A 19,377-nucleotide genomic window follows, 5' to 3' on the forward strand; every position below is an offset into this window, starting at 1 on the left:
TAAATTTGATACCACATATGGGGTGATTTGTTACACAGCAATAGATCAACAGGGCCATTAATCAACACTTTATAAATCAAAATTATTCAATGGTTTTTTAAAGATTAAGTTTTGTTTTGGATCAGACATCAAAATACCCATTCATTTGGAACATCAATCTGCTTCAAACTAGCTGGGAAGAAATGTACACCGAGAAAAAAAAAAGAGACAGAGAGACAAAGGACCCATGGGCACAAACAACAGTGTGGAAATTGCTGGGGGTGGGGAGGTGGAGATGAAAAAAGGTACAGGCGGGGGGAATAAATGCTAATGAAAAAATACATTAAGGTACATTAAAAATAAATATACATGGCAATTTAAGTTAATGACATTTTAGTGTTGAGATAATTTATGCATACTTTTTTTTAGGTTTCTGAACTAAACTGTGTTTTCTCACATGAACTCTGCCTTGGGGCATGTGGAGAGGATAAACATTAATCCATCTCAAATACAACAGCTATTTTTAAGTATAGTTGAACCAGGAAATACAGTATTTTATTTAACAAGGCAACTAAAGTATTAAAGATAAATGAACAGGTTTTGAAAAGAATTCACTTTTTTAAATAACCAGAGCAGTATAATATCTGTAATTAAAATGAATCCCTATCTGTACATCTGATACAGAGAGAAGTGATCAGATCACTGGGGAGGAGAAGGGAGGGGCAGTAGGGGGAGGTTGCCAGAGGTGATGGTAAACAGTCTAGAATGGGATGGACTGAGAAGCTAAGAAGTCTCCAGAGCACGTGGAATTATGGGCCAGAAGATTTGAAATAAAAGGAAGACAGAGACCAGCTCTCTGGCTCTCTCCTCCTCAGGGGTGCCTGGATAATTGTGCTGCAGCTGCCTGTGTTTCCCAAAGGACAGTATTTTGGATGGATTTTGGATGGGGGAAGAAAGTCTGGGTGCAGCCTAGGATCAGGCTGGCCTGGCAGAGGGGGGCAGGGTTGTTCTTTGGGTGTTTTAGAGGGGGTGGGCTCTGAGGCAGAAGCCTGCCATTCTTCCAAAATTGTGTAGCTCTTGTATCTTATGTTGTTTCAGTTTGTAAACTAATCCTATATGAATAAGATAATTAAAAACTAATAGGGGAATGATGGGGGAACTCCAGTGTTAAACAGTTTAACCTTAGTTGGTAGGTTGAAGTGATTAAAGCTGTAACTAAAGAGTTAAAGGGTTTCTCCTTGATTGGTAGGCTTGAGAGACTAACTTGTGGAAAGCCATTTTACAAAACTGTGTAGCTTTTGGATAAAGACTCCTTTCCTTTATTACAAAATCTTTGTCTCCAGAATTTTGCCTGGAGGGTGGAGGCGGGCAGTGGGACCCAGCTTGCTGTTCCACAACACATCCTTTTCAGCAGTCTCTTCTGGTTAATATTTAAGACCAACTTTTTCTCTCTCAATTGTTGCCAAATTTGCTCATTTATTTATTCATTCACAACATGTATTGAGCACTTCTAAAATGCCAAAGCTTTTTAAAGTGCTTCTACTTAGAACATAGAATATGACCTTGAATTTTGGGGAAATGGCCATCTTCTTGGTAATCCCTGGCCACTGGACACTGTCTTTTCATATGAGTGACAGTTACCCTGGAGATCCCAGAGGCTTCTATGCTCTCTTATTTACTAAGGCTTTACAAATCTCCAACACAGAGCTCTTTCCTTAGTTCTCTATACATATGCCTCATTCAGAAAATGCTCTTACGTAGATTTCCAAAACAGACTTCAAATTCAACTGGCCTCAAAGCTCTCCTATATTAGTTGACAGTCCCATTAACCTAAAAAGCCCAGGGCTCCTGACACAGTAAGTTATCAGTGAATCACCTGTTTATACATATCTTCTGAATTTTATTTGGAAGATAATGGGCAGTCCCCAAAGACTTTTGAGATTAGAGAGAGAGATTGCCACAATCTTGCTACTAGGTTATAAGAGAAGCACCTTAAAGATTATACTCTGCCTCCTATGAAGACTAATACACAGAGTACTTTGGAAGACCTGTCTGTGAGTTCTGTGGAGATACAGATTCTTAGTCCTTCTGTGAGCTCCAGCCACATTCTTACACTGAAGGTTCAATACAGGTAATATTCTATTACCCTTATTCTCTGCATCAGGCATCCAGAAACCATCCTAAATCAATGATTTGGGCACTAGAACTTAAGAGATATACACTAATGTTGCAGCTACACTCCTTACTTGATTTAGGTGCCCTGTTCATACAAGAGCGAAGAGTGCTTGAAAAATAACTAAAAAAAATTAATTAAAAAAAACCCCACAGGATCCAGCAGAAGTAGCAGCTGCTTGAGTGTGGCTGGTAGGGTAATAAAATGGGTGCAATAACTTATAGTTTTAATTGGAACAATTCATCTAAAATATCATATGGTATGCTTGAGGATGATATTGTTATGCTATGGAATTACTTATAATTTTGTAATTGAAAGGGTGTAATGTGTACCAGACCCTGTATTTTTAGCCAAAACACATAGCTTAATACTTTTTTAAGCCATCAATAAGAATTATTGTTTTAAAAATGTTCTACCTACTGTAAAGCATGAAGTATTAAAGTGGATCTGATAACTGAAGCTTCACAGATGTAAGATTTTTGACATAATAGCAATCGACCATCCTTAAATTAGCAATTTCCCAACTGACTACTTTAGACAACTGACTACTTCAGCATTAAACTTTAAATTAATGAGCACAGATGAAAACCACTGGGTCTATACCAAAGCATTGTAAAATAAAGCCATGGTGATCGATTCATGTTCGAGGTGGAATCACACATTAATTGGCTTGGGAATTAGGCAGGTAGTCGTGGATATAATCCCTGGCTCCACCACTTCTCAGTTATATATAACCTTGGGGGAGTCACCTGGAATCCCAGAACTTCAGGTTCTTCGTGAATGTGGATTTTGTTTGTTGGTATATGTTTTATATGGCAATCACTGTGCTCGGTGCTTGGGATAGAGGACTTAGCAAAGATCAGAGTGAGCCCCTGCCCTCATAGAGCTACAGTTCTTTGGAACAACTAGATCTTAACCAATAATAACTTTTTAAAAGAAAATTACAGCTGTGGTTAGTAACATGAAGGTAAAAAGTAAGGACACAAAATTGAGAACCCTAACATGTTCCAATGGGTCAGGGACCTATTTCTTGGGTAAGTGATATTTGATTCAAAATGTGAAGGTTTAATATCAGTTAACTGTGAATGAGTGAGAAGTAGAGAAGGCTGCAAATTCAGAGAGAAGGGCAAAGGATATGCTAATTTGAGGCTAGAGACTTGGGTGGGAATCTGAACACATATTTAGTGTCTTATAAAGAACATTTACTCTTGTCCTGAAGGTCAAGAAGAGCCAAAAATGGGTTTTGCAAGAATTGTCATATGATCATATTTTCCCCTTAAAAAGATTACTCAGGCTATATGGAGAGAGCATATGGCAAGACTGAAAGAAAAGATAACGGGGGAGGGGGGCCTTCTAAGAGGAAATGACTTAAGCAAAAGATGAGTGTGGATGAGTCCTGAATCCTTCCAGGGACATTTGTTCTGCTCCTCATTCCACTATAGTGATTGTTTAAAGTTTCTAGTATCAGTCACATAATTGGAAATGATTAAGTCATAGTTGGTACTTTATAACAAATCATCAGAATGTTTTTGAAAAGGCCAAAAAATATTCTACTTGTTGTTTAGATATATTTGACCAAAGTGCACATGCGAATTCTGCAGAAAAAATAATGGCAAAACCAAACTATGACTCAATTAAAAACATTGACTCAGTAGTAACAGAGTAATAAATATGATATTATGAAGATATACACCTAGAAGGAACTTTAGGGTCAGTCTATACATCACTTGCTTTATTAAATACTAATATTAAATGATCAGTCCACCATTCTTTTCAGTAAAAGAAAGCTTGGCTTATTTACTGTGTAATTACTGGGATTCATTCTGAAATCTTAGGAACGTTACCATGTTTTAATTTTTTTAAAATTATCTTTATTGACTTTAATATATATGTCTAATTTTCATCTCCTACCAAAAATGCAGGTACAAGAAAATGAACGGAACAACTTCATGCCAAGTGTTGCTATTTTATACGTACTCGGAAGCAGCTGCTTTCTTACACTGTCTTTATCACTGAACATGAACAAATCCATCTGTTGTGTCCATGTCAACACACTGTAGATCTATGATGTCTGCGCAGTGCCAATCAGGGATGCAAGAAGCCCTACAGTCAGAATCTAACCACTCGATGAGCCTGATTCACAGAAAACATAATCTCTCTCTTGGGTAGCACAACCAGCTCAGTCTGTATCTGGCCTGATAAAGTATTTCCCATTGAGAAGAAAAAGATTGCTCTTCCATTCACTGAAGGTGATGTCACTGTGGGTGCTCCCTGCCAGCATCTCTTATGCTGTAAACTCAGGGTCAAACAATTATACTAGAGGAGCAAAGAAAATAAGTATGTTCTGTAAACCAAAGCAAAGGAAACATAGGTCCAGATTGTTTTAGCTGTGAGTTGCAATGTTTCTCTAGAAAATAAATTGAAGTTGTTTTAAAAATTTAGATTTAGAGTATTCAGGTCCAAGACATTGAGAATCCATCAGACACAGAACAGACATAAAAGAAGAAAAGCAACAAATTCTTGTATTCAGTGAACTTTATATGCATTTGAATACAGAGACACCTAGTGTTTTTCCTTTCTTCGTAGGGCAGATTGGATTACTGACAATGTCAGTCACCCCCTAAAGAAGGAAGAGACGCAGTATTTCTCTATCTGCACTCTACATAGTATGAGCACATGGATTCAAACTGACAAATGATGAAAAATGTACCTTATTTTTAGCAAGAATGTATACATGATATTTGGGCAACCAAAGTTAATCAAGGAGACTGATGCTGTTTCAGCCGTGTGTTACTCCTCAGTAACTGACATTTTGGTTTTATTTTTTCAATCCATGTTAAGGATGTCTTTGAACTTTAAAATTTTGATATCACTTAAAAATATTAAAGATGAAATAGAATGAGTTAGGTTAACCATTTGGTGCTTCTTGACCACCTGGAAATATCCCTGAGATATAGGTTTCCTTAAGGATAAGTCTCAGATACAAACTCAAGTACTATATGTACAAAGTGTGTGTATGTATATATATATATCTCCTTTTATGAGAAGGGTAGAGAACTCTTCTAATTTTTCTTTCTGTTGTTCAAAGGCAGAACAGATTCAGGCTTGATCACCCAGAAGGTGAGATTAAATCCCAGCTCTTTCTTTTACTGGCTGTATCATCTTGAACAAGTTTCAAAACCTCAATCTTTAAACTGGGGGAAAACTAGTCCTTACCTCTTAGGTATGTATGAGGATTAAATGAAACAATATTGATAAGGTTTAAAACAGTGTTTGGCTCATGATAAGCACTATTATTAGTCCTGATTTCAATTTAAAAACTTGAGAGCATTTCTCTTGAGGAAACTTACACATGGTGATGGTTAATTTTATGTGTCAATTTTGCAAAGCCAAGCAGTCCAGTTTTTTTGATAAGATACTAGCGTAGATGTTTCTGTGAAGATATGTTGTAGATGTAGTTCAGTTTACATCAGTAGACTCTGAGTAATGTATTTGGGCCTTGTCCAATCAATTGAAGGCCTTAAGAGCAAAAACTGGGGTCCCTGGAGACAGCAGCATAGAACTGCTGCTTGATTTCCCAGTACGCATTGTATTCCCTTGCTTTGTTTGTATCCAAGCTCACTCTAATTTTACGATGAGATTGTGTTTGACCATCTTAGCTGAAATAGAAGCTTTTCCACTCCTCTGTTCTGTGTTTGCAAGATTTTCCTTATCACTGATCACAACCTGAAATATATATGCATGTTGTTGTTCTTTAGTGTCTGTCTTTCCTAAGACACAAGACTCAGAAAAACAGAGTTCTATTCTGTTTTGTTCAGAACTAGATCCCTACTGCTTACAGCCATGCTCAGCACAGAACAAGAACTAAGGAAATATATGTAAAATAAAAACTTGAACTAATTCATGTTAACTGACATAACTTCTTGGGAGATCTGAAAAGGAGGACTGCATGATAAAAAGTAAGAAAGCCTCAAGGGCTCATTTCCTTCCTACTTTCAGATGCTCTCGAAACCAGAAGTAGATTAGAAGTCACACTTATTTCAAGACTATGTTAGTTGTAGCTTAAATCATCCTGGGCACGGCCGAGGCAAACAGGATCCTAACATCTGCTAGAATGAGATGAGAAAAAAGTTCACTGGAGCCAAAAGAAGGGAGAGAACACCTCTGTTTGTGAAAATCAGAAAGACTGCCAAAATTTTGCCAGTGGGAGATAGAAGAGTGTGGGAAAAGGCACAGAAGCTCTCAGCCTGGTGAACTGAAATAAGACAGAATCTGGGCCCTAAACTGGCTCGGTCTCTCACCAGATTTACAGGTGACTAAATTACTTAATCTGCCTGAGCCTCAGGTTCCAGCAAAATGGAAATAATTCAATGCCTGCCTCAGACTGGTTCTGAGAGGATTAAATATGGTGTCAACGGGAAGGGTCGCAGGGGACTGCTTCTCCTTGAGGTTGTAGTTTAGGACCTTACATTCCCAGAGGTGCTGGAGGGCTGGGGACAGGCACTGAATTTGCGAGGCTAATAGAAGTCACTATTTTTTAACAAACGGGAATTGTATAAAAACAGAGCAGGACCACAGCGGTCAGACTCTCCCCTCCTTTCACTTCATAAGAAGCTGAGTGGGAACATAGTATAAACACACTGTTTAATAAAGACATGATTTGAAACCATGAGGTGGTCTTCTTTGCTTGGAGCACAGACAGTTCTCAATAGACAAAGGTTTGGGAGGAGAGGGAGAGAGCAGTCCTCTTTTTACAGCCAAAGTAAATAATTGCTCCTGCATGAGCTGACACCAGAAGAGCCAGAAGCTTACTAGATAAGGGGCATGGTTACAGCGGTTACTCTTCACTGTGTTTATTAACTAGTTTGCCTCTCTCAATGCTCCCATCAGTAACCATGCTTACAGTAAAAACAAATTATCCTTAAAATTTTGAATATGAGAATAAATATATCATCTGTTGTAAATGTTCAAGAGCATTTTATAAGTATTTCTCTTCAGCACTCTGGGATGTTAACTCTTACTTCCTCTAGTTTTTACATTACTGTCACAACTCTGCTCATCTCTTCCTAAAACTCTTTTGAGGGCCAAACACTCTAAGGCTTTCTCACAACTGCAGAGAGATTTTTCTGGGTCGAATTGTCAGGAAGTCATTGGTTCAAAGATGTTTCTGACCTTGAAAAAGTTAAGGTTGGTATATGAAAATATTTAGTTGTCTTATTGTATGTGTATTGTATCCAGCTCCAAAGAACTCATTCGTCCTTTGGAACCTGTTCTTATAGAAACAAAATTGTGTCCAAAACTTTGCTATCTTGAGTTTGCTATAACTAAATCTGGTAAGCTGAGATGCAAACAGTCATAAATTTTCTTAGAGATTTATGCATTATCCTTTAAACAATTCACAAGTCTCCACTGCCTTCTATACAGCAAAAGTTTGATTGCGCTAAATATACATTTGTTTTTTTGTATATTCTGAAGAAGTTTAGAACTTGATCAAAATCAGTATCTTGGTTGCTGTTGTTCTACTTAAATATGCATAGTTGACCTATAGAAGGGTAATTTCAGAATAGTTTAGATGAAATACCAACATATTTTGTAAACAACAAGAACAATCACAGACTTTTGTAACACATGATAAAACTGGGTCATTGCTTTCTGTTTGTAGGGGACAAGGCCAGTATCCTGTGTCCACTTTCATGGAGTGGTGCTGTTCCCACAAGATCACCGTTTAATCATTAAATGTAGAGAAATTACAGAGGCTGACACAGAGTCAAAATCTGTGTGGTACCTCCATTCCCTTGGAATGAGGTAAACCTATTCATTCAGTCCTTACAAACTAAATCTAGCTCACACAAGACACAATATCACAGATTATTTGCAGTGTATTTTTATCAGAAAAAACAAACATCATGTATTTCATAATGTCTTGAAAAATATCTTTACTTAATAGATTTAAAAAATCTAAATAATATTTACTAAAACCCCTCTTTGCTTATTAGACTCTGCCTCTGTGCTTCAGTCCTGATCCTCCATCAATCTCAGCTTCTGCTAGATGCATTTATTGCAGAGAGAAGGTGCATATTTATTCTTAGAGGAAAATATCCTTATTTTAGAGAACCTATAAGACCCTTAAAGTGATATGAGTATTTTCCTCAAAATTAGATCCATCAAGCTCCCTATTTCCCAAGTTCTCATGCATCTCACTCTTTAGAACTATTGGTTTAGTAAATCCCTGGAACTGATGGAAGGGCAATGGCCATCCCTGAGGTGTTTCAAAGCCTAAAAATGTTGAGAACCAGTTTCTAAAATCACTGTCTACCATCTTATCTTTATCATTCCCTGCCAGATTAGTTTGGACATAATATTGCAATCCGTGTGTCTACCTGTCATCCTTTATCGCTGACTTTCTTTCTTCAGTGGATAGCCCAGCCCCACCTACAAGTTCTTGTGAGATTTTCCACAAATACAAAGATTTCCATCCATCTGCTATGCTATTAACTTCAATACTGCTTAGTTGTTTTTCCTAAGCCCTGTTTTTATCTATTTTCTGATTCTTCCCTCTGGAGCTTGTTGTACTGCCAGTTAAACTCATTAGCTACCCATTAGTTCGACAGAATAGAGTGTGAGGGACATAAAAAGTAAAATAGAATTGAAACAGAACATGCAGCACATACGTGTGAGAGTGGCGTCTGCTGTGTGGTATTTGTATGTGCACTGTGAGGATGTAAAATGCATTTTTCATAGTGGACTCTTTCTGAACAATGTGAAAATCACTATTCTGGTAAAAATTAATTTAATTTCCTAATTTTACAGGACTATTTTCATGTGGGAAACTGTTGTTTTATACATTTAGCTGCTCCCCTTATAGAAGTTATGTACATATCTATGTGTTTTTCCTAAATAATTTACCAATGAGCTATCCACGATTCCATCAATCTTGCCTCAAAACTGACATTGGTAAGAGTGAATGAACATCAATCTGGTCTTTTTTTTCTTTTGCTAGCATCTTGAGTTTTTCCCATCCAAGAATGTTTAATTCTTATTATTTATCATTTGGCTAGCCATTGTCTTTTCTTCTAGTGAAACCTATAGTATCCAGGACATGCTTTCTGTCATGCTTAAATTGTCCTTTTCTGTTGAGTTAGGGCTATAATGTCTGTGCATCCTGTACATTTTTTTTTAAGCACAGACTGTTCAGTGTACTGATTAGAAACACAAAACCACCCAAGTCAACCTAGCTTTAAAATTGGCTCTTACCACTTACCAGCTGTATGAACCATGGAAAGTTCCTTAACTTCTCTGTACCCTATTTTTCTCACATGTAAAATGGGGCCAGTAACAATAAGCTTCAGGCCTTTGAAAAATAAATGAGTCAATGGATGTAGAGCAGTTACTGCAGAGTCTAGCATACAATACTACTAAGTAGATTTTAACCATCATAGAACTTACTGCACTGATATTTTTCCCTCAGAGGAAATATCTAAATGATGTCTGTAGTACTGAAGAACTGAATTGGGTGACCTACTTAGTTTGCCCATGTTAGACATTTACCAATAAAAAAATATTGAATGCCAGCAGACAGTAGAAATCCACTGACAGTTACAAACAAAATAACCCAATAAAATTATTTAGATGACCCAATAAGAAAAACTCAGTGCAAGTATTAAAAGCAAAAAAAAAAAAACAACAATAATTATAACCTGATGATTAAAGAAAAGATACAAAGACAGAAAAACAGACAGACTTGAGGACATTGAGAAAATCACTATGTTCTGGGATTGGATGGCTTATTACTTTCCAAAATAGTAATTCAGTTTAATACAATTCAAAAGGAAATCCATACTTTTTCAAAATAAACTTTAGATAAAGTAATTGGAAAGAGAAGGAGCTTATAATTATTTTTATGTGGGAATAAAACAATTACAATTGCCACATTATGGCTGTGTCATAAAAATTACTTGAATGACAACATTAAATAGTAAGGAATATATTAAAATTACAATAATAAAATAATGTGGTATTGAATTTATAGATATGTTGAAAAAGAAGAAATAGTCTAAAAACCTTATAAAGCCTACATAAGAACTTAACAAAATATTGGAACAAACACAACTTGAAGGGGATTAAATTATATTTTAATAAATGGTATAAAATTGATCAGTTATTCAGGAGAAAATTTTAGAGTTTTCTTCTATTGCAGACAGTAGAAAGAATTAAATCAAAACAAAATAGCAGTAATTATTTGAAAGAAAATATTGATAAATATTTATTTGACCTTTAGATAAAATGCTTTCTTAAAAAAATGTCTGAAACTGTTGAATTAACCAAAGGGAAATATCTGACAGATTTTCCTGCATAAAAATGTCCAACTATAAAAATATAATTGAAACCACAAAGAAATACCATTATACATTCATGGAATGGTTTAAAATATGGAAGAACTCTTCTTGTATAGACTGCCAAAGAAATCTAGTTGGCACAACCACGTTGAAAAATATTTTAACATTATCTGCTAAAGTCGAAGACAGCCTGTCTTTAGAACACAGCAATTCCACTGAATAACCTCAACAGAAATATGAGCAGATGTGCACTGAGTCCTTGACATAATTTTTCATAGCAACTTCATTCATGATATCAGCTCGTAGCAACATATTAAGTCTCACAAACATCATGTTGAATGAAATCAGTCAACACAGAAGAGTGCTCAGGTTATGATGCCATATAGATAATGTCTCATAACAACTAATAAAAAATATATAGGTTTGGAAGTCACGATAGTAAGGGGAGTGCTTAGGAGGGGATGCAAGAAACCTAAGGTACTGGCAGAGTTCCAGTGTTTGAACTAGTCACTTCACAGGCATTGGTTTTCTGGTTGTTGTGTATAAGAAGGTGTAGCAGACATGGAAGTATATTACTCAGATCTTCAAGAGAAAACTACACTGTGAGGAGTATAGTTGGTTGACAGCCTTCACAATGAAGCCACACCCCAGCCAATGACTAAGCACAGCGCAATACTAGAATATGGCCATTTCTTTTCCACTACGGGTTCCTTGAACATGTAATATTTGCTGGGGTTTCCCAGCAGACCACTCAAGACTTTCTCACAGCTCTGCCTAATTCTGAGGTTCTCACTATTCCACCTTCTATTTTTTTTTTTTTGCCATTAGTCTTTGGCCTGCATGGTGATCTATGATTTCTCCCTGTTTACTCTTGTTCCCTCTCTCTTATGCTCTTAACAGATATATTCCTGGTAAATCCCTTGTTCTTCTAATACAATCTTGGGATCTGCTTCCTGGAAGATCTTTATTCACACTGTTGGAAGCAAAAGTGATCAGACAGGTACTGTACAGGTAGTAAAATACAACATTTTGTAGTGAAATCACTCCTTTTCCAGCTTGAAAGGACTCAATTTTATGTCACATGTGGGGGTAAAAGAAGTCCGTAGAAGAGGATTGACACATTTCTATAAAATTTGCTGAAACAGCACCTTGGGGAGATGAGCCAGGGACAGCACACCCCTTGCTGAGGCAACGATTCGGGCATTTCAAAGGTACAAAGAGTATGTTGCATTGACACCCTGCAGAGGAACAATGAGGAACTGAGGGGAGTTCACGCCTTAAATGCAAAGCATAACACCCAGAGAGCATCTCTGGTGATGTGCCGAAAGGCCCATCTCCAGAAGTGAGTGAATACATACTGAGGATCAAGCACCTGTAGACAGAGTTGTAGAATTCCAGAAAGTACTAATTACCTACCTCAGCTCTCTTGTGCTGAGGCCCAAGCCCAGGTTCGAAGAATCTGAGACCCCAAAATGCACAATGAGAACATCAGGAGATGTTCCAGTGGACTGTGGTTCTGAAGACCTTCCTACACAACCAGATGCTGCAGAGGTCCCTATAGCTTCAACACCAAAGTCTGTATTGTCAGCCGTTACATCTACTCATCAGCCTTCCAGTAAAGACTCTGTGAATTCAGTGCTAAAGAATGATTTATAATTAATCATTTTTGTGTAGATTAGATCAAATGTCAAGACAGAGAATCCATTTGACTAGAGGCAGGGGGTTAGAGATGGCGGGTTGGTAGCAGGCAGACACATTAAAAAAAGTCTACTACATCATTTAAGGGAGGACTGTTGATATGCTAGAAGCAGAGTGATGTGCACTGAGGAGCAATTCAATCCTTGGTTTAGCATATGCCCAGTAGGAGCACAAGCATGGAGAGAAAGTGGGGAAGATGCTTCCAAAAAGCTGTAACATTTTATTTGTCTTTAAAAGTTTGTATGATTTCAGCTATCTACCAATAGAAAAATAAAAAATTAAGTCCTAAGGAAATTAGTGACCAAAAGTGAAGACTCACCATGCCTTTAAAGAAAGGTTGAATCCTCCACCATGACAAATATATCGCATAGGAGATGGAAAAGTCAACAATGCAGTCTGAGGATATATTGTCTACAAACTAGCAAGTCTCAAAGCAAGAGAGAGGGAGTCCTCTGGTCACGTGTAGTTACATTGCTACCATGTATATAATGGTACATACCACCAACAAAAGCAGTAGTCCTCTTTAGTTTTTCCTCCCAATCATTATTGGCTTAAAAACTACTTAGTATATGTGCCTTACTCTCTATATCTTGTAAGAGGATACATATATACTTTCCCTAAAGATGGAACATGCAAACAAAAGTTTTGGTGTTTGAACTCGGTGCAAAGGAGTCTCCCATGTTCCCCAGAGGCGAGGACAGATTGTTCAGCTTGAGTGCATGATGACACTCAGGCAGCATTTGGCCTCCGCGTGTGTTTTGAGTATCTTCACTTGATTAATGACAGCACACGAAGCACATCTACAATCACATGATAAACAAATCACTGGGTGTCCTTTCTGTTTGTCCATTTGTAACAAGCTGTCCTTAGCTTCAGCACTTCCATTAGCACAATCCCTGCGCGGTTCCCCTGAAGCTGTATTTACACGAGAGTTGACATAAAGGAGTGGTAAAGAACAAGAGCATGATGAAGTGGTCTTGTGAACTAGTTGTCAGTGTATTATTCTAGCTTTGGGGAGAAAAAGAATGTGGAGTTTGCTGTCCTTTCTTTAAAAAAAAATGAAACCAGATGTTTTGTTTAGTTGAGGATCTAGAAGCATCTGGCCAGGCTAGGAAGCTCCTTTTGTGAAAGGCAAATAAACGAATATGCTGGAGTGTAGTAACAGAATAGAGAGTTAAATAAATTTATCCTTCCTTGAAGGGCACCAACTATATAATGTTTTTTAATAAACACTTGTAAAAGTGTAGATGCATTGTGTTTATGCTTTGAGATATAGCGTATTTCAAGCTGATTCTGTCAAACATGTAAAGAACAATTGCACAAAGACGTGAAGTTTTTCAGACTATAAAAAGTGTAGAAACCTTTTCAAAACATAAATCATCCATGTAAAAGAAAAGATAAAAATATTAACATAAAAATTAATCAAAGCCCATTTGATTTTGACCTAGGAATTCAAGGATGGTTTTGTAGACAAGTCATATGCTTGCATAATATCCATTCCTCTCTTCTTGCTTTCTAATAAAAATTGTATTTCCTTGGTCAGTAATGTATCCTTTAAACTTGCCTTTTATATCTTCTCTTGACACAACTGTGACCAATGACATATTATCAAATCTATCCAAGTGTTTGAGTGAAAAACTTTTCTGTCCCAGTGAAAGGAAACAGCGGTCTTGGAGACACCCTCCCTCATCTCTTCATTGTCTGAATGATAACATGAGATCTGGAATTCTCATGACTCCCTTGGGAAAATTAGGTAAAAGCATGAGGATGAGGTTGAATAAATTGCGAATAGCAGAATGGCACTGGGAAAGATGAAAAAAGCCTGGATTCTTGATTAGATGTTTAAAAATAAATCCTATTCATCTACTACAATTTCTCAGCTAGTTTTATGTGAGAAAAAACATGCTCTAGTTGTCGTTAGTGTTGTTTTCTATTTATTTACAACTGACAGAGAAACAAACTGGTGAAATTTTTTGAGATGAGTAAATGCTATTCATCCCAGATGGGTTTTCTACATCTCAATAGATGTAGAAAAATGCTTTTGAAAAACACGCCATTCTATAATTTAAAAAACCAAAGTAGAAATGAAAAGAAACTCTTAAATTCTGATGAAGGGCACTGGCTTGAAACTTGAATCAAGCATCATAATTAGTGGCAGAATATTTGAGACACCAGATTTAAACTCACAGAGTGGATTTGGGCAAGACATAACACATATAACAAGACTAGATTTTGCCAAAATTTTCATGTTGCCTTATAAATGTAGATTTGAATGGCCTTTAGCATTTTTCTCAAAGTTGTAGCTGAAATTGAAAAGCAGTGAAAATATTAGAGTTCCTCACCAATATTCTAAAGAGATGTACAGCTAGACACTAACACTCAGGACTTACTTAACTATAACTAGCTCTCCTTAAGTCCCTTATAAAGCAGTCTTCCTTCATCCCATAGAAGAGACTGTCTAGACTATGCACCAGCACAGCTGCTTGTTTTTAGCTTTTCCTGGGCTGCAGGTAGAAGATTTTTCTGGAACTTCTTGCGATAACAGAAACTTGCTTACATTCCCAGTGTTAGCCATGGCAAACAGCAACCTACCACCCTTTTGCACAATAGTAAGGGCCATTCCCTCAATTGGTCGTTCAGTACACAGCCAATCCCAAAACCGTAAAGCAAATGCACTGTGCCATGAATGCGTGTATTTCTTGCAAGTCGAGAAAATGCCATGGCATATAAGTGGAATCACTGGACATGATTTTGTCAAGAAGAGCCAGTTGCCTCATCTGCCTCCCTCCAGAGGGAGATTCTGGAAGGAATCCAGGAAATAAAGGTGGGTTATAAGAAGCCACCAGAGAGTCATATTAGGGAATTATGGTATGTACATCCTCACAAGAGAAATTTTGAAGAATCTGTTGATACAGCCCTTGGAAGAAGAGCATTTGTGTGTGTGCCCCACTTGGAGATTTTGACAATAAAAGGAAGTCTGCAAATAACCCAACCTGAATGAAAACAAATTTACCTTCTTCCTCTCAACACTCTATTTTTCTATCAATTTAGAAGGATGCAGTATGTTAAGAGGAGAGGTAGACAACACAACAAAACAAACAAGACCTAGGGTTTTAACCCTCATTAGACATTGAGTTCATTAAGCTATGGAGAAGGAGAAAGAAGAAAACTTGAATTAGATACAATTTTGAAATTTTGGATTAGATTGGAAAATTAAGTCCTCTAAGCTTAATAGTAATTATTAAAGAAAAATCTAGATCTGTAAATAAGCATGACCCAAAGCCAGGAGACTCCCGAGTCCTCACCATCCAAAGGCAGAGAAAGGAGATTTGACAAAGCACACAATGGTTAGCAGGGGGAAGAATAATAAGGCAAGTCTTGTTTACATTCCATTGAGTTCAGAAATTTCAAAATCTGGAAAAATTTTAGGAAACTCCCAATATTTTCACAGTCCATAAATATTTTAACATGTTAATCTGTTTGGTGCAAATAAATAATATTGGACTCAATTTGTAAATAATGAAACCAGCATCCAATTTTACAGTCTTCATCAGGATGAGAGATAAGATAGAACAATACATATTTGTGAGATTCCAGTTTTCTTTTTTTTATTTTTAAATATTTTGTTGTATTTTTTCCATTACCATTTATCCCCCCATACCTTCTTCCACCCCACCCACAGCCTGCCCTCCTGCAGTTACCACACTGCTGTCTGCCAAGTTCATGGGTCCTTTCTCTCCAACCCCGCCCCTTCCAGCTGTCAGCAGGCAAGCCATTTATTTAGTCTGGTTTCTATTTGCATTAAAGGATTAAGGACTTTGGATCAAAACTTGGTGAATTAAGCCATCTATGCTCATCTTTACAAAGTAACCATAATATGAGTGAATGCAGGGAACATTTTATACGAGTCGTAAGCCTATGTCAGTGAATGTATATTTTCTTTCATATCTCATCATTTTAGCCAAGCGAAATTAGAGGTTTGAAGTCTCTTACACTTGCAATGGATGACCAGAACTACACTGAAAGAATTTTCTTTTCTTTATGGGTGCCTAGCTGTTCCACATAGAGAACAAAAAATATTATTTTATAGTAAATGTGGACTTTAGGTCACTATGATTAAGTAAGCAAGCTGAACAGAGCTTCACGATGTCCCTCAATGCAATTGAGGTTACAAGGTTGAAGTCCCATTGACTGTTCCCAAAGTAAAGAAGAAAGTGAAGAGGGGAGACCAGCCAGGAGGCAAGGGATTGAATAGAAAAGGTCACAGGATGGCATTTTGATGATCCTTTCCAAAGGTTGATGGATCACACAATGGAGTTTGTACTATAAAGTTCTGGGGTTTTTTTTTAGTTCAGCTAAAAGGGTTTAAAAGGGTTATAAGATTATTTTAATCAAGAGGCCAGACACTTTTATAATACATTTTTTCATTTCTTTATCCTGTTGGTCAAAGATAAAATCAGAATCAAGGAAATTATTTGAACTCCTGAAGTTCGATCCCATTCAGATCCATCCATCTTGAGAGGGGCCTGTGGAGTGTGGCAAGAATGGCAAAGAGCTATCTAAGTGGAAGAAATGAGTAGTAACTGAATGCCGGGGGCAGAGCTGATGTTTACATTATGATTGTGTAACAACTTGGTCCCACTCACTTACGGTGGGTGTTCAAATTTATGAGGTGAAATGTTTGCGTCTTGATATCAACTCAGCCCTGGGTGGTTTTTGTCCTGAGACATTTTCAGGGTTCCCACTTTCAGACACATTTAGATAAAACAATCCCTGTCAAAACATCCAGCATTGTCCTCAAAATATCACTTCGCTCAGTCATCGACTGCCAGTTGTTTTTCTTTCTAACCGGTTCATTTCAGGACAACTCTGTCATGGCTTTAGGCTCTCCTGAGTGTTCCTCTACGGTCAAAAACAGCGAGAAGCATAATACAAAACCTTCTACATGCACTTCAAGAAGTGTGTTCTAAGTAAAGCAGGCAAAGCAAAAATGAGGGGCAATCGATATCCTACTGCTTCTCAACATTTAACATTGATTTCAAGGACAAATTAATGAAACCCTTGGTAATTAATCCTATTCTCAAATGAAGGAGCAAGAACGAGCTTTGAATTAGATACAGGTCTGAAATTTTTAATTAGATCAGAAGTTTAAACCCCTGAAGAATAATAATAATTATCAAAAACAAACCTACATTTGTAAATAAACGTGACCCAGAAGCCAAGAACTCTCCTTTCTCCAAGGACAAACCCTTATGGATTTTGAGGTTTTGAAAGGCCTCTGATAACCAGAGATAAATAAATGAATTATACTTCACTTAACACAAATATGGTTTCACTTTGGAAAAAAGAACAGAGTGCAACATTTGAAATTGTTTGAAAGGACAAATTGTCAGTTAGAATGAACAATGTATCTTTTATCTCTTTGAAGAGTTTTATTTCCTCAATCTCTGTTCAACCCTTCTTATTAGGAAGTTCTTCACTGGAAATGTGAAGGAGGATGTTATGCATCTTCTGTCTGATTCAGATTTAATAATTAGTGTAACTTACATTTATTAAAGAGCGTTCTACTTTCCGTCTTCAATCAGTGTTGTAGTCCCATGATTGTCCTATTAACAAAGGACTCCAAAATGCTTTCGATCATCCTCTAACCACACCCAATTACTTCCTATTGGCTGTACCTACCTCTTAAAAGACAAACTGCACATTCAAAGCTAAAATGTAATGTTTATAGAAAAGTGTGTATTCAAATTTAGTGGTAGGTCCCTAGTGAATCGAAAATGCCATCTTACTTTATTTTTTTGTATTTTTCATTTTTTATTGTTGTTCAAGTACAGTTGTCTCATTTTCTGCCCACTGCTCTCCCCCATCCCACCCACCCACACCTCCCACACTCAATCCTCCTCCCTTGGGCGTTGTCCTTGGGTCCTTTATACACACTCCTTGGTGACTCACTTCTTTTCCCCATGACCCCCCTCTCCACTTCCCTCCGTTTACTGTCAATTTGTTCTTTATTTCAATGTCTCTGGTTATATTTTGCTTGCTTGTTTGTTTAGTTGATTAGGTTCCACTTATACGTAAGATCATATGGTATTTGTCTTTCACCGACTGGCTTATTTCATTTAGCATAACGCTCTCCAGCTCCATCCTTGCTGTCGAGAAAGTAGGAAGACATATGATTCATCATTGGTTAATCATTTTCAGAAGTCAAGAATAGAGATTCATTAGGCTGCCCTCAATCTCAAAATATTAAATCAGGGGAGTAAGTAGAAGAATTTTTTTTTTGTTTGTAAAAAATAAAGAGACAAAAAAGATGTTTGCTGTTCAACTAGATAAAACCACAAAAATACTTAAGATATAGTTTTTATGGATTTAAGAACAAAACCTGATATATTATCAAATCTTTATATTTCAATATGTATAAAGATGATTGATTTTTTAAAATCAAGTTTATTTTTCTTCCTATTTATGATTGTTTTACCTATAAAACATAAGCTCTGCCCTTGAATATAAAGCACGATATTAAAAGATATCCTTTTCAAAGATGAATGAGTTTACTTATGATATTTAATTAACTATAGGAAGACTATTCTTATAGATTTTGTTTTGCTATTTGCTTTTCAATGCTAAGTAATAGTTTTTTAATCAATTGTTTATATGTTGAATATTGCATAATTTCTTATATATTATAAAATACAAGAAATATACACCTTATTTTAAATGCTGATGCTATGACTTATTAGGAGCTTGACATTAAGCAGAAAATTTTACTATTGCTAAAAAAGAAGAGAAATGTTTGTTTTTCTAACCTAATTTGTTTGTGATATTCATATTTAAAAAATCATCTTGGCCTCTATGGAGAAAGTTACACACTTATCAGCTGCCATCCTTGGGGCATAAAATAAAATGCAGAACACTCGCCACATCCCTAATCTGAGGAAAATCTGGTCATAGACCAAATTATATTGAAGTGCCTGCTATATTTGGATCTCAGAATGTTTGCCAAGTGTGTGACTTGTTTAACTGTGTGTGTTGTTCAGCCAAATGTCAACAAGTTTCATTTCTTTATACTGAAAACCCTGGCTTTCAGCCCTGCATTGCAGCAGAGCACATACCTAGCATGTAAAAATCTTATTTTCTGTAGCCAACTCTCACTGGGCATGGTTACTATACTAACTAATTACACCAAATCAC

Source organism: Artibeus jamaicensis, unplaced genomic scaffold, assembly GCF_021234435.1.
Source record: "Artibeus jamaicensis isolate MK-2021 breed Jamaican fruit bat unplaced genomic scaffold, CSHL_Jam_final scaffold_474, whole genome shotgun sequence".
Taxonomy (NCBI): domain Eukaryota; kingdom Metazoa; phylum Chordata; class Mammalia; order Chiroptera; family Phyllostomidae; genus Artibeus; species Artibeus jamaicensis.